Genomic DNA, 15,235 nt, shown 5'->3' on the forward strand with positions numbered 1-15,235 from the left:
CTGTAGGTGCTTCAAAGAAGATTCTTTTGAGGGCGAGACTTGTAAAGGACCAAGAAGTTGATTGTATTTTTGGTAGAAGAATGCTTTCTTTCCAGAGTATCTGGAAAAAGAATTATAAAGATTGATATAGCCATCCATGGGGCTAGAAAAATACCAGTCCTTTCTGGTTTCACTTAAGAGACAAAAACCCATTGCTGATCATTTATCCAGAATCTTGACTATGGGAGAAAACTCTTGGGCCTCCATTTTTATTTTCACTTCATCATATAAAAACCAGCTAACATATGTTAGTTCCTGAAGCTATGAGAAAAAAAAAATCCATGTGCCATAAATCCTAATCCTGGATTCCCTTCATGTTTTCCTATTAATTTCAAGAGTGACCGCTTACCACTCTCCTGAATGGCTTTTACCCTTTCTAGCACTTTTCACTGCTGTTGTGGCACTTCAAGTTGAAACTCTCTTGTTAAGCCTACACCCACATTATGATCCTTCCCTCTCAGTGGGGGGTCCTGTTGCCACAAAGCTCATTCTAGTCTATGTGCCAGGAGTCGCCCAGCATGACTGGCTTTTCCTATGCTCAGATAACCATGAATGCCTGGAGCCACATTAGAGTTTTGGATTCCACATCCTCTCTCCCCAATATTTACTGACATTGTCTGCTTCGTACAGCTGCTTCAGTGCTGTCTACTGAATTTTACGAGCCAGGTCATGTTCCAGTAAGTTTCTCAAGCACCAAAGAAGGTATTCAGAAGGGTCATTGGCATTGGGACCTATGCTTGCTGTCAAGGGTCTTAAGTACCATGTGCTTCAAGATGTGCGCAGAATACAGAGTGCAATTACTGCTTCTTTACTGCTTGGACTTACTTCAGGGCCTCAATATGCTTTCTCACCCATGGCTAGATTCAAGTGATTCAGCTTATCCTGCCTCACACTATGGGGAACCAGAGCTTTTGCTGCCTCTGCTCTGAGAACTTGGTGCTCACATGTGAATTAAAGAAATCTGCCCTTCAGCAACGATAAAGCATGACTGTCTAAGTATTCTGCTTGCGTTGAAAGTACCTTAGTGTAAGGAAAAGACGTCTGGTAGAGTTCAGGGGACTAGAGGTGCTCCAGACCTTTCTGGTTCCTCATGACCAAATTTAACATATGCCTGAGACACTGTGTTTCAAGAGCCTTTGCATTGCATTCCCAGCAGCTTCCTCTGGCTTCCTCAGAATTGCCTACCTCTATGTGACTTCAAGGCTTTTGTCTTCTGGGCTGGAAGATAACTCCTCTCTCCTCCATGTGATAAACTTCTGTGGTTCTGTAGAAACTTAGGAGCTAGCAGAATCTTTAGGGGGTCCAAAGGGACCAAGATCTGACATTCTTAACAAGCTTTCTGTGGAAACGGAAGCCACAGTCCCTTGAGAAACCCTTCTCCAGTTCCTAGTTCAGAGTCCCATGTTTAGTGTCCTTCTTATATCAACTACCTTTCACAACTTCATGTTTTCTTTTCTTTATGCCATTTTCTGGTTCCTATTGCTCTTATGTATGCTTTATATATTGTGAGTGGGTTATAAGACCATCTACTGTTTGGGCACACCCTTTAAAATTTTTGTATTAGTTCTTGGAGGATTTCCAATAGTGTGTTTTGACCATATTCACCTCGCTTTTCTTCTCACCCAACTTTGTATTCTTTCTTTTTTTTTTCCCCCATCAAGGCCAATTTGTACTGCTCAGATATTCTGGCCTTCCACCAGAGCCTGGTCAACTTATTAAGGGCCACCTATCAAGGGCTATTTTTAGAGAAAACTGACGTACTATCTCCCAGCAGCTAAGAATTGCCAATTACCCCTTATCTAAAGGTGAATTTTTATGCCTAATTCCCCCCTCCATGCTGGTATTTGGTCTAGCTTAGGCTTGCACATGTCTTATGCATGCTGTCACAACCACGGTAAGTTTATAGGTAGAGCTTGGGCTGGACCTGTCACAGTGCGGTGCATAGGGCTGCGTTATCTGTGTTTTAGGGACACGCAAATTGATATTGTGCATTGGCCATTAGCAGAGTGACTAAATAGATCAGAGTGAGATATTATGGCATATTATAAATAAAACTCAAGGATTTGAGCCAAATGTAATCTTAAAATATTGGTAATAGTGGTCATTAGTTTCACAGAAAAGGCCTTCTGGAATAGTTAAATTTCACATGAACAACAACAAAGACATATACAGTCTTAATACTATCTCTGAAGGGTAGTGCCTGTCTCTTGGCCTTTATTCTGGAAATGGAATTGTGTCAGGTCATTGAAATATTTATGTGAGGGTGTTGAGAAAAAATCATATAAGATAAATGAACCAGTTTTGAAATATTCAGCCCACTGGCATGTAACATATTGGCAGTGCTGTGCAAACTTCACTGTTTCAAACTAATTTCAAACCATTTTCTTCACTTCCTGTGGAAGCATTGCCTGAGGCTCTGTGCTCTATCCAGTATTCCTAAGCATTTTGGTCATAGCACCTAAATGTCTTGGTTTATTTAAATGACATTTACTGATACTTACATGGTTAGAAGTGAAGACTGAAAAAACTCTTTAAAGATTTAATTTATGCATTCATCATCATTATTTGTTTAAGAAAAATCCTTAATATCTGACTTAGCAGAAGACAACTGGATAATTGGTCTTTTGACCCCACTCAGTCTATAGTGGCCTACCCACCAGCCTCCTTACCAGTTCTTCCATTTCCAGTGGTCAGTTAACCACGGTCTGAAAGTATGCAGTGAGAAGTCTTAGGGTTGAACTAATCATGATGTTTAAGTTGCATACCACATTAAGTAGCATGGTAAAATCAAGGCTGAATAAACTCAATGCTTTGCTCGTTTACTATAGGACTTCCTAAGTAAAACTTGTCTTCTTATATTTTAGTTTTAAAGCTTTGAGTGTGTGACGGAAGAATCCACTGCCTCTTGGTAAAGTTGATGATTCTGAGGCACCATCATTTTAGCTGTTGTTTTTGTAACTCGATAAACCCCTGCAAAGGTCTTACCCATCTCCCAGGAGTCCATAGACCAGTACTTTGAGAACTGCTATCCTAGGTAGTAAGTAAGTAAAGAAGGAAACCACAAACAGCTTTACAGGGTGCTCATTCCAGCCACCTCATAAAGAATGCCTGGCAAGCCAGAAGACAGTTCCCTGTTGGCATATTACAGCACATTTAATTGATTCTACAGAAATACTCATGTCCACTCATGAGAATTTGAGAGATAGTAGAACTAACTTCAAAGTCACTCCTTTGTCATCTACCCAGAAATCTAACATTTGTGATTCCAGTCCCTTTAATATGTTTGATTTGATTGAACATTTATTAGAATGTATTTTCAATGAATTGTAAAAACTTAGAGATTTTTAATTTTTTTTGTATAGAATTCCAAGTTTTAAAAAACTATAATTCAGCCAGATGTGGCAATATACACTCGGATACTTGAGTAGTTGAGGCAGGAGAATCAAGAGGTCAAGATTATCCTCAATTGCATAAGGAGTTTGAGACCAGTCTATGCTGTATGAGACCCTGTCTCCTAAAACAAAGCATGAAACAAGCAAAAGACTTCAGATTCAGATTTCTATTAGTTTCTTTTACTTTGAGACTATTCCTACTTAAGAATCTAAACTGAGTAGAGTTCAAAGCTCAGAATCCTCATTTTGGAGCCCTTTTAATTCTCCTGTTTCTAGAACTGTGCTAGATGCTTTTTGTCATAATCTATAGTGTCAGGAATTAGTACATGCATTGTTTTCTCTTTGTCCTGGGTAGAATAACTGATGTGTTTTCTTAAATGTTCATTCCTTTCAAACATAAAGTTTCTAATCTGCCATTTTAACTATACCAATAGATAATTTTAGAACTGCTAATATTTTACAATTATTTTGCTTTATAATAAGTATTTTATTTATTCTTTGAAAATTCCATGCATGTGTACAATGTATCTTGGCCATGTATACCCTTTGCTCTCACATCCAACTTTCCCACGATACCCCACTCATTATATCTCCTTCATAACTTCCTGTCCTTTTATAATTATTTGTAGCCGTGAAGTTTCTCAGGTTCCGCCCAGCCCTGCGGTCTCTCTGCAGCTTATAAAATAACCATTCAGAGGCTTAATATTATTTACAAACTGTATGGCCCATGACAGGCTTCTTGCTAGCTAGTTCTTACAGTGTAACTCAACCCATAACTATTAATCTATCACCACGTGTTCCGTGGCTTTACTTGCATCTCATTACATGTTGCTCCTAGGATGGCAGTCTGGCATCTCCTCCCTCCGCCTTTCTCTTTCCTATCTCTTCTTGGACTTCCCGCCCACCTCTAAGCTGCCTTGCCATAGGCCAAAGCAGCTTATTTGTTAACCAATGGGAACAACATATACTCACAGCATACAGAAAGACATCCCACAGCAATTATTTATTTTTAACTGACTGAGTTCAGTTAGCACTATCTATATGTGCATGGATGTGGCGTCACCCATGGGGGTATGGAGAACCTAACAGGGACCACACTCCTGAAGAAAAGTGGCCCTCTCACCCCAGCAGGATCAGCTTTCCAAAGCTCTTCTCTCTGTACTGTTTTGTTCTGATGAGTTCAAACTTGGCTTAAAACCAAACCATACCTACAATTGATAGGGAAGTTTAATTGACTGTAAGTTGCCTGGTCTCAAAGGCTAGCATGATTTCAATCTGTATTCTTGGATTATTTTATTTAAAAAGACACAACAACCCCTTGCAATTTTTAGCACCAGCTAGAAGACATGATAGCAAAACAGCAGTGAGGTTCCCAGACCATGCAGTAATGGGAGAGAGACCAGCAGACTACTAGAGAATGGAAGGAGTTTGAACTGTGATACCTTCCACCTAGTCAAGAAAGCTTAAATTTGGGAATCAGAAAATCTAAGACAATCTCTGGAAGAGTCTACACAGCAGGAAATCCCCTGCTTTAAGCCTGTTGTCCCTTCTTACTGTTCGACCCACTTCAGTGCCAGTAGCCTACAGGCAGAGGCCAGGCAATGGTTCGGGCCACGGGTTGCTCTAGCAGAGGACACTGTGACAGGCCCAGGACAACAGGCCTGCCATAAATCCAAACCCATGCACTGGTCAAGAAATCTCAACAGGGTTCCCTAACATTTAAAGCACAGACTAAGAAAAATCTTAGCACAAGTATACCATAAGGAATTTATTTTCCTACCTCAGCCAGGGATCACTAAAGAAATTGTTAACCACATTCAAATTTGTCTGGCAGTGATACCCCTTAACTCAGTTGCAGACTAGATACTCAACTTATATCATCTTTGATTTTTACAACTACAAACTGACTTTGAAGATAAAGTTAATATTATAAACAAACAAGTAATCATTATCAGCTAGAGCCAGTGGAAGCAGTGTGTGGGAGTATTAAGAGCCCTGAACTTCATATAATAAGACAATAAGAGAAAAAATTTAAAAGATACAAAAAATAATGTTTAAAATAACTAAAACTATAAAGAAGAGGTTAAAACAAAAGAACAGGCAGATTTGAAGGAAGTTTGTAATGATCATAGAAATAGAAATGACCATTGAAGTTTAAAAATCTGTTGATGAAATAAAATACCAATACTAAACAAATCTGAGGAAGGACAGGAAGATAGGAGTTAGAAAATTACCACAGTGCAGTACAGAGAAATAATAAAATGGAAAATGTTTGAAAAGAGGACTGGGGGCTACGCTTAGTGGTAGAGCACTTGTATAGCATACATGAACCCCTGGGCTCCATTCACGGAACCACAAAATAAAGTTCAGGAGGAGAAGTTCCGAACATGGTCTACTATATAGTTGAGACCACAGACTATGGAAAAATTAGTTGTACTAAGTAGTTTTTCATGCCTGAACAGGCTGCTCAAAGAAAAGGGTGTGTATTTAGCTTACAGTTTTGGAGGTTCAAAGGTCAAGATCATTAGCTTGACCTCTGGTGAGGCAGCTGCAGATGATTCATCATGGCAGGATTACAAGTAGCAGCAAATGGTCATAGCTTGAAAAGAGCAGGAACTAGTGCCCCACAGTCCCATGAGGGCGTATCTCCAGTGACTGAAGGACCTTCCACTCAGTCTCACACTAAGGGTTTCACAGTACTTTCTGATCCTATATCTTGGACTCCTGGTGGGCACAAATCATAACAGTAGTTTCTTAAGAGAGTGGTTGTGGATTTTCTGTAGTTGAGAGGTATGGTGCATTAGAGACTGTAGTCATAGACACTTCTAAAAGGAGAAGGGAGGCCCTGACTACACAAATGTACACCCTAAAGAAGCTGCATAACACAGAAGGCAAAGGGAACATCCACAAGAATAACTTAACTCCTGTGAGCCAAACCCTTGTGGCCTGCCGTGTATTGGTAAGTAGTGAGTGGGTGTCCTATCGCTTGCCTTGTCCTTAGCACCCTGGTCATGCTTTCTTCTCCTGTTTCTTTGTTGTGAAGTGATGTTAGTTGCTGACCTCTCATGTGTAGCATTTATAGCTGGGCTTATTATCATCTCTCATTTCAGGCTTAATCACATCCAGTGATCTGAGTTTGAGGAGTTAGTTCCCGCCTACCCTCCCCCTCTTCTTTCTTCTTCCTTTCTTTCACTTTTAGGTTTTGGTCATAAAACCAGAATCGTTACTGCTTGGCCATGCCCTTGGGATTTTTCTGGCTTTGTAGATAGGAAATGAAATGCCTACAACTCTGGCCTGGACTTGATTTTCCCAAGCTCATTCTCTTTTTGTGACTGGATACTCATGTCCATATCTTTAGGATGTAAACATAGATCTGAAGGAATCTCTTAGTTGGGAACCATCCCTGGGAGTGAGATGTGTATGACAGGAACCCTCACTTGTGGACTGTGAGCACAGAGGATGAGGCAGTGAGAATGAGTATAGAAGCGAGGAGGGAGCACAGATTTACAGATGACAGTGGTACAGAATATTGCCCTGGTCCTCGAGCATCCTCTCTCAGTTTTCACTGTTTTCTGTTTGCTGTTTGATGGTCAATCCCAGTTGGTCTCTTGATGGAGACTTGTGACTTTATGAAAACCTTTTCTATCCCTCCTCAGGGAAGGGATTCTGTACCAAGTGTTCCCTGGGTCTTCAGACAGTCTTTCATTTCCATAACAGAGGGTTGATTTCTCAGCCCCATGGTATACGATCATAAAGAGCTGTGAAACCTTTAGAGAGAGACTGGATGGAAGATCTTAGGTCACTGAGATGTGCCCTCACAGGGCTGTGGGGCCCTAGTCTCTCCTTCTTTTCACCATTACTGGTTGTTCCCCCTTCTCCTTAGCATTTGGTCACATGTTGCTTTGACATCTGTCAGAGGTTATGTTTTTTAGAGAATGGCTTTTATTAATTTCACCCATTTTAATTTTTTTCTTTACATTTCCCCAGCCCATAATACATAGCATTACTTTGAAAGGTTGCTTCCTATGCTCTTCTGTCTGAAAACTAGATTATTGAAGTTTTTGTCATTGCTTAGTGGAGAAGCCCACATTTCAAATTCTGCTGCATCTTCTACCCAGAATTTTACTTTAAAAAAATGAGGAGAGAAGCAGGAGAGGATCTGGCACACAGCATAAAATAATTTTTTTATAGTAGTTTGGAGTGATCCCTTCCTGAAGGAGGAACACATCTTTGTCATGGCAACAGGTTTGTGTGTGTGTGTGTGTGTGTGTGTGTGTGTGTGTGTATGAAAGAGAGAGAGAGAGAGAGAGAGAGAGAGAGAGAGAGAGAGAGAGAGAGAGAGAGAGAGAGAGAGTGTTATGGTAGTGCTAGTGCTAGAAGGCTAGGGTCTGGAAATTGTGGAACTAGTGGAGTGGCAGTGACTTCCTGTGCACACTCTCACAGTGGTCCCTGCCATTTTTCCGATTGAAGCTGTAGGTTATATGTGAGTCAGTGGGTGTTGGTGGTTCTGTTTGTGGGATAGCAGGGTGAGGGGTGTGGATGGGCCTGATACTTTCTCCATCCCTCATGGAGAACCCATCCAGGGAGCCTGTTCTGCCCCACCCTGTGGATGAACCTCCACCCCACCTGTCCTCCCCACTGCCTGCCTCTCAGGCTGGGGGCTCCCTCTTGATACTCCAGTCTGCAGTTACAGAAGCATGTGCCTCTCCTAGGAGAACTTCCAAGAAATGTCATTTCAGTTGCTTACAAAAGTTTACTTTCGCCCAAGGACTTCAGAGTTGGTCCCCAAGCATATAGAAAATGGGTGTTATGTCTGACTCTTTTCCGGGTTGAGTTCTTAACACAGGGCTTTCCTTTTCCTCCCCCAGTTCAGCATGACAATTCCAACAAAGCGGCTGTGACAGAGCTGCCTTTTGCTACCCACTGACTTTCAGTGGGACCCAGATGGCTACACAGCTCAGAGTGGCCAGGTTATACACCGCTTGTTTCACGGCCTATCCGGCTGCAGGGAAGCACTCTCACTGCACAGCTTATGGGTACCAACACAGATAGCCTGGTTTCTTGCCTAGCCTCTTGTCTCTGAGGGTCTCTCCTACTGAACTGACTAATCCTTCATCGTCTTCCTCCTTCTCATCACTACCCCATCTTATAGAGCACTTGATAGTTTTCTGAATTCTCATCACCTCTCATCCTCATTTTGACCTTTCAGTAAGCCCACAGACCAGGGAGATAGCCCAGGCCTCTGTAGCAACCACAAATGTGTGTAATACTTCCCAAGTGCTATGGTACTCAATGGAGCTTGCTGGAATATTTTTGAAACCATTGGAGCTAAAATTTTGAGGCTCATGTCCCTTCCAGCTCTTTTTGCTAGATCCTAATGACAAACAAAACAGACATGGTTCTTGATATCATGGAGCTTCTAAACCAGTTAACTGAGAAATTGGCAGTATTTCTATTTCTGTCCTAGCCTGCCTCATGTGTGGTTGTGAGTAGACCTCAGAGAATTCCAGTGCTGCACACCAAAGCAGGGAGAGTCATCCTTTCCCAGCATCAGATGCAGGGACCTGAAACATCCAGTTTTTAACATGTGTATTAAATTATATTAAGGAGCCTGATGGTGGTAGTACATGCCTTTAATCCCAGCACTTGGGAGGCAGAGCCAAGTGGATCTCTGTGAGTTCAAGGCCAGCCTGGTCTACAGAGCAAGATCCAGGACAGGCACCAAGACTACACAGGGAAACCCTGTCTTGAAAAAACCAAATATATATATATATTAAGGATATGTGTATTGTAAAACTGAAATACTGTAGTAGATTTTGTACTGTAACTGTTTGTTTTTCATAATGTAGGATAAAATACAGCCTTACCCAATGAATCTTATTATTTATCTCTTACTTTTGGTTACCTTTGCTCATTGTTAGATGTGTGCCCTGTAAGAAATCCTTTTACTTTAGGGAAAAATCCTGCATCACGGAGCATTTGGAAAGGATTTAGTCATTACTTATCAAATAAATGCATCTTAAAATATGACAAGCACCAAGTTATCCACTACTTATAACAACTTTGAAAATAATGCTTTATTTTAGTACAAGAAAAAATAAGGGACTTAGAGAGACAGATACCCTAAAATATTGTATGTGGGAGTATAACTAGATATAGGTCTTCTGGGTGACATATTGGCGGTATATACTAGTAATCTTTATTGCTTTTCATTAATAAGTTCTGTTTCCATGGATTTATTCCGGAGAAAAATATGCACAAGTACTTACGTACCTGGAGATTTGCTACAGTGTTTTGGGGAATGATTAAGTGTTGGCAACAATCTGAATAGCTGATACGGGGTTTGACAGCACTCCATCAGTGACAGCAACTCCATCACAACTTTGTCCCTGGATACCAGCCTTTCATTAAGCAGAGAGACAGGCTGAGCCTGTCTCTTCTCTCCCTTCAAGTTAAGGATCAACTCTAGGAATCTTTTAAAAGTTTTACTCTTTTTCTTTGCTTTGTTTTCTACCCTTGTTTAATGATTACTTAGCTTTTAACATAGCCCAAGTGAATATAGTGTCATATAATAGATTTCTAGTGTCACTTTCTCCCTGTATAGAAGTAGATGGAGGTCCTTTCTGTGTGCGTGACTGAGCAGTGGGATCTGTCAGTAACATGTTTTGGGAGGAGCCCCTTCCTAAATGCGTTGAGACCACAGATATGGGACATGGGACCTGCTGGAAGCCACAGGCTGTTCTCATCATCATGGGGGAAACCACGGGGGTGACAAGGATTCCCAGGCTTCCAGTTCTGTTCTGCAACTGTTGATACCGCCTTCAGAATTCCTACAGAACTTGTCTGGAATGTAATTGGTTTGAGTTCATTGCAAAGAGATCACAGGAAGGCATCGCCGATGCTCGTGGTTGGAGATCCAACTCATTACTGTGGCGTGATTCCTTGCTCCTTTCCAGGATATGGGTTTCTACCCTGCGCCCTTTGTACTTGGGTGTAGCACTCTCATCTCCTCTCTGTAGAAGCCTGTCCTTCTGCCCTACCCAAGTTGGTCCTCCTCCCCAGTTTTGGTCCTGTGTCATTTCTTGGTGGCATGGTATAAGTTAGAATGCTAGATGGGGTCAGGCTATGGGGTCCATAGTGAGGAGCTGGGTTTACTAAGGACCTGCTGTTCTTTATATTATTTCAGCTCTCTGGATTGGCACATACCAAATGGTCTGTGAAGCAGGCCATTGAAGATGTTTCTTCTAGAAAAAATGTACATAGCTGTCTTCTTGACATGCTGTGGCCCACATTAGACTTCGCTTCTCCATCTCTGCTGCCATCAGTGTGGATTGCTTCAACCACCTTGTCTATTGAGCGCTCAAAGCGAGATAACAATGGCAAGGTGTCCAGCTTTGATGCTTGTACCGTTGAGAACAGTTTACCGTTTTGTCATTAAACACTTTGACTTCCCCTTGGAAAGCAATCTATTTGATTTGGGCTTTGAGAAGGACACTTGTTGAGAGCCCGAGGGTTGGAGTCCCAGATCTCAGCTTCTCTCTGTGAATCATTTGGTGTCTGTTACCAGACACTGCGTGCTACTCTCTGCCTAAAGAACAGTCCATTTTCTCATCTTTCAGCCTTTGCTTCCTGCTTGTTGATGCTGTATTTTAAAACTTGTTTCCAGCTACTTGCTGTATATCTAAATGAATGAGAGGAGCCATTGTTTCCCTTGGATGTGAATTCAAATTCAGATTCAAAACACTTGACAGCTGAGTGGACCAAGGGGCTGAGAGATGGTGATGCAGAAGTTGAGCGGTGGGGTGGTGATGGTGGTACATGTGAGATGTGATCCACTCACCTTTTCTGATGTCTGTGGGCTGTGGAGGCTGTGAGATTATGTTGTCTTCTTTAATGAGTTCTGTTCACCCAGGATGAGTGCCTGTGTAAATATGTTGCTCCTTCTTGCTGACAGTCTGCCAGACTTTCTCTCACACATATAGTCCCACATGTAGATTTGGAGTCTTGGTCATCCCTCCAAAATGGTGGTTTTCATTCTCTGAAGCAGGATTGTGGATAGGAAAGAAGAAGCTCCAGGTGTTGGGCCTTGAGCTGCCTTCTTTGATTTAGGTTTTTGTCTCTGTTCCTTTATCTGTAAAATAGGATGAGTGATAAGGGGCTGTCTTCAGAAGACTGCTTTTTCTTTCAGGAATTAAAGGTGGTTGCATTAATTAATTTCAATATAGTCTACAAGTGTTTCTTTGAAATGTTTTAATAGTGGTCTGTTCCTGATGACCAGCACTTAGAGGTACCCTCCCCGCTCAGATCTCTGCTCCTTGTTCCACTAGACCTCCAGTTGAGGTCAGTTCTTTAGCCCAGTGGACTCCCTGCAGTGGAGCCCTTCCACACAGTGGCTGGGGCAATTGACAGCAAATGCAGAGACCTGCCAAGGTGGCAGGCACAGGGCTTGGCACATTTAACTGCTCAGATGCAATATAAACAGGGCTGTATGGTGGTTTGTATGTCATGATTCTCTACTGGATTTGATGGCCATTTGTAAAGCTTCCTCTATCTCTCTCTCTGTCACTCTCTCTCTCTCTTTCTCTGGAAGATGAGAGCCGTGGAATTTGAGCATTGCAGTCTTAGTAGCTGAGGTCTTTCTGATCCTGAAGAGAGGCACTGCTGATATTGGGTTTCCCCTCTGATGAGCATTTTCTAATTGCTTTTCATCTCACTCAGTCAAGAACAAAGCCCTCACAGTGGCCTGCAAAGCCCTCCAGCATTTGCTGCCCCCAGGTCCATTGTCCGTCTGACTTTTGCTACTTTCCCTCTGCTTGTTCTGCCCCAGGTATACTGGCTTTCATTTTGTGTTGCCAGCATGCTGTGTACCTTTCGACCTTAATGTATTCACACCTACTGTTTCCTGGGCATGTGACTTCCCAGGTGTCCACAAGGCCAACTTCTTTACTTCCTCCATTTTGTTACTGCATGCCTCCTTCTAGCCATTCTTCCCAGCTTACCTTTTAAAGATGCAACATGTCCCCAGTATTCCCTGTCCCCTTTCTCAGAATGTTCTTTAACACAAGACTATATTTTTGATGTATTATCTACTTTACCATACAAAATGACAATTTCTCTAAGGTGAATAACCAGGGGTGGCGGGGCGGGGGGGGGAGGTCTGTTTTGTTCATTGCAGTATCCCCAGTACTTAAAGCAGTCCCTGGCACAGAGCAGACACTGGAAATGATTTGATAATGAAGAATAGGTGAGGCACTGAGACTTCTCTCCTGGATTGGGGGGCACCTCAGTCCTTGGCCTGCCAGTTTGGACAGTGGTGGTTTAAAGGCAGTGAGCCGCATCACTGAGGAAAGTGTCACACCAACAGGAACTGCACTGTGCCTCCTTCATTTCCCTTCTAGCATTTCTCTTCAAGTCTGAGAACTAATTTTTTAATGCTGTGATAATGAATGTGAAATCATTTTATAAGCTCTAAAGTGCTTTCTTTGCAAGAGTTAATTACGATTGGGACTTAGAATCAATTGTTAGTGACTTGGAATGGTTGAGTAGTTTTCCGGAGAGAAAGTGTCCCTGGGTCAGCTCCTCTGTTTTTCCTCTACCCAAATGCTGCAGGTCCCATTAGGCCTGCAGACTGGGCCTAAGAACGTAGCTACTTTGGCTGAAGCCTGCTTGAGAAAGGTGATTATTTAACTTCTTAGATCCAGAGTCTTAGATCTAAACAATGTACTGTCTTTGTACAAGAAGGAAATAAAAGGAATTAATAATACCCAGGCTGACCAATTTGATGACTCTAAAGGCTGTGCCTGACTTACAACTGACACAAAAGTTCCAGTTCTTATCCTGAGTGAGCCGAGCCCATTCCATGGGAGTCAGTAATCCCCATGGCCCAGATTAGTGTATTCCCAATAGAGAAACTTCAGTAGGTTCTACGCTGTTATTGGCCATAGGTGAACTAGTAACATTGATTACTTTTAACAAGTTCCAGACAGGACTACACAACTCAGTTTTCCTTTGCCACATGATCTCCTTACACAGGCCTTGTAGAGCAGAAGAGAAGCCAGTGAGGTATGTTCCAAACGCATGTACCACCCTCTCCACTGGAGCCTGGAGGGTCAGCAGCTCTGTAATCAGACTGCAGGTTTCCTGGCTTCAGCTTCTACGTTTGCCACTTACTCAGTATGTAACTTGGACAGATTTCTGAAGCTCTCAAGAGTTTTAACTTTCTCATGCTGAATAACATTGAAGTGTAATTCCTGGGATAATTTTAAAGATCAAATGAGATAAATGATGAAGTACTTAACACCTTCTTCCCAGAAGATATTTGGCTAGTATTGCTGTTAGCTATTGATGGCATTCATGGTAATAATTAAAGGCAGGCAGAATAGGAAGGGATTTGAGAAACTGACAAAATGAAAAAAAAAATAACATAGGATACTCTATCCTAGAAGCTATGACAAATGTTTTGGAAGGAGACCAGCATAATAATTTGGGCATTATGTGATATTATATAATGCGTATTAGGTAATTCATACAATAATGATTATTATACCCTGTAAATATTTTATGGTCTCATACCTTGCAGACTAGTGTGGCCAACAGTGATACCTTGTTTGTTATATACCATCACTGTCAAGGGAGCTGCCCTAACTGCCTCTCCACTGCCCCTGGCATGACCAAAGATCTGAGACCCTGGTAGGTTACATGAAAGTAACCTTGAAGCAGGAACTTAGTGCCACTGATCCTCTGTGCATTGTCAAGATGGTAGCCTCCACAAATAATATGCATCCACATATTATTTCTTTCTTCAACCTCAACAAACTGTGCTAGGGGCTGGGGTGGTATGAGGGAGGCTCCTGCCATCTGTGTAGTCCTGAAACTTTAGTAAGTGGGAGAAACATCCACAAACAACTCCATGAATGGTGACCCATTGTTCAGTAAGAGGGAGCTAGAAGTTTAGTGCAAGAGCTGACCTACTGTGGGTAGCCGGAAAGACCCCCCTGAGGAAGTGAAAGTGGTCTAGGAGAGGGCCAGATAAGGGCTCCCAAGGCACTGAGGATCAGAATTAGGAAGATACGAAGGCCAGAGGTTGAAGGGCAAAGGGAAATGTGGTGGGAAAGGGTCTTGAGAAGTCACTGATTCATAGAACTCGACAAAGGTTTGTTGAAAATCCTTTTCCCTTTTAATCATCAGCTTATATTATTACAAACTATGTATAACATAAGTTTCACCACATTAGCCATTTTTAAAGCTATAGTCAAGTGGTATTAAATGCATTTATAGTACACAGTTGTCACAAGCATTTTATCACACCGAGCTGAAACTCTGCACCTAGGAACAGCAGCTGCCTTCCGTCATCCTCCATCTTGTGCTGCTTGCACTTCCTCTGTCCTGGAGTCTGGCTACTGAGTACTTGTGTAAGCTAATCAGACAGTACTTACCCTTCGTGACCTGCTTGTTTCACCTAATGTCCTGGGGTCCATCCATGCTGTGTTTGCCCAAATTGCATTTCTTTTGAAGGCTGTGTAGCATTCCATTGCAGGTATAGATCACATCTTGCTGAACCACCCATCCCCCCCCCCCCACAGGCACTTGAGTGGCTTCTGTGTTCTAACAGTTGTGAATAGAGCGGTGATGAAGGGGGGTGTGCAGATACTTGCTCAAGACCCTGCTTATAGCTCTTTTGTGTATATGCCTAGCAGTAGAATTGCTGGATGAGATGACAATTTCTGTGTGATTTTTGAGAATCCATCACCCTTGCATGCTAACAGCTTTCACCTTGAAGTTTAAAATAGTCAGGGGACCTTGGT

General features: G+C 42.2%; 1 protein-coding gene and 1 non-coding gene across 3 annotated transcripts in view; one reads left to right on the plus strand and one right to left on the minus strand.

Moving 5' to 3' along the window:
- Arhgap26 (Rho GTPase activating protein 26) overlaps window positions 1-15,235 on the plus strand; it is a 386,442-nt gene that overhangs the window by 269,672 nt on the left and 101,535 nt on the right. The gene's annotated exons all lie outside the window — the stretch shown is intronic.
- LOC131896215 (small nucleolar RNA SNORA42/SNORA80 family) lies at window positions 4,983-5,115 on the minus strand. Its single transcript, XR_009375383.1, has one exon. It is a non-coding gene; the product is annotated as a small nucleolar RNA SNORA42/SNORA80 family (small nucleolar RNA).

This window comes from Peromyscus eremicus, chromosome 19 (assembly GCF_949786415.1).
Source record: "Peromyscus eremicus chromosome 19, PerEre_H2_v1, whole genome shotgun sequence".
NCBI lineage: Eukaryota > Metazoa > Chordata > Mammalia > Rodentia > Cricetidae > Peromyscus > Peromyscus eremicus.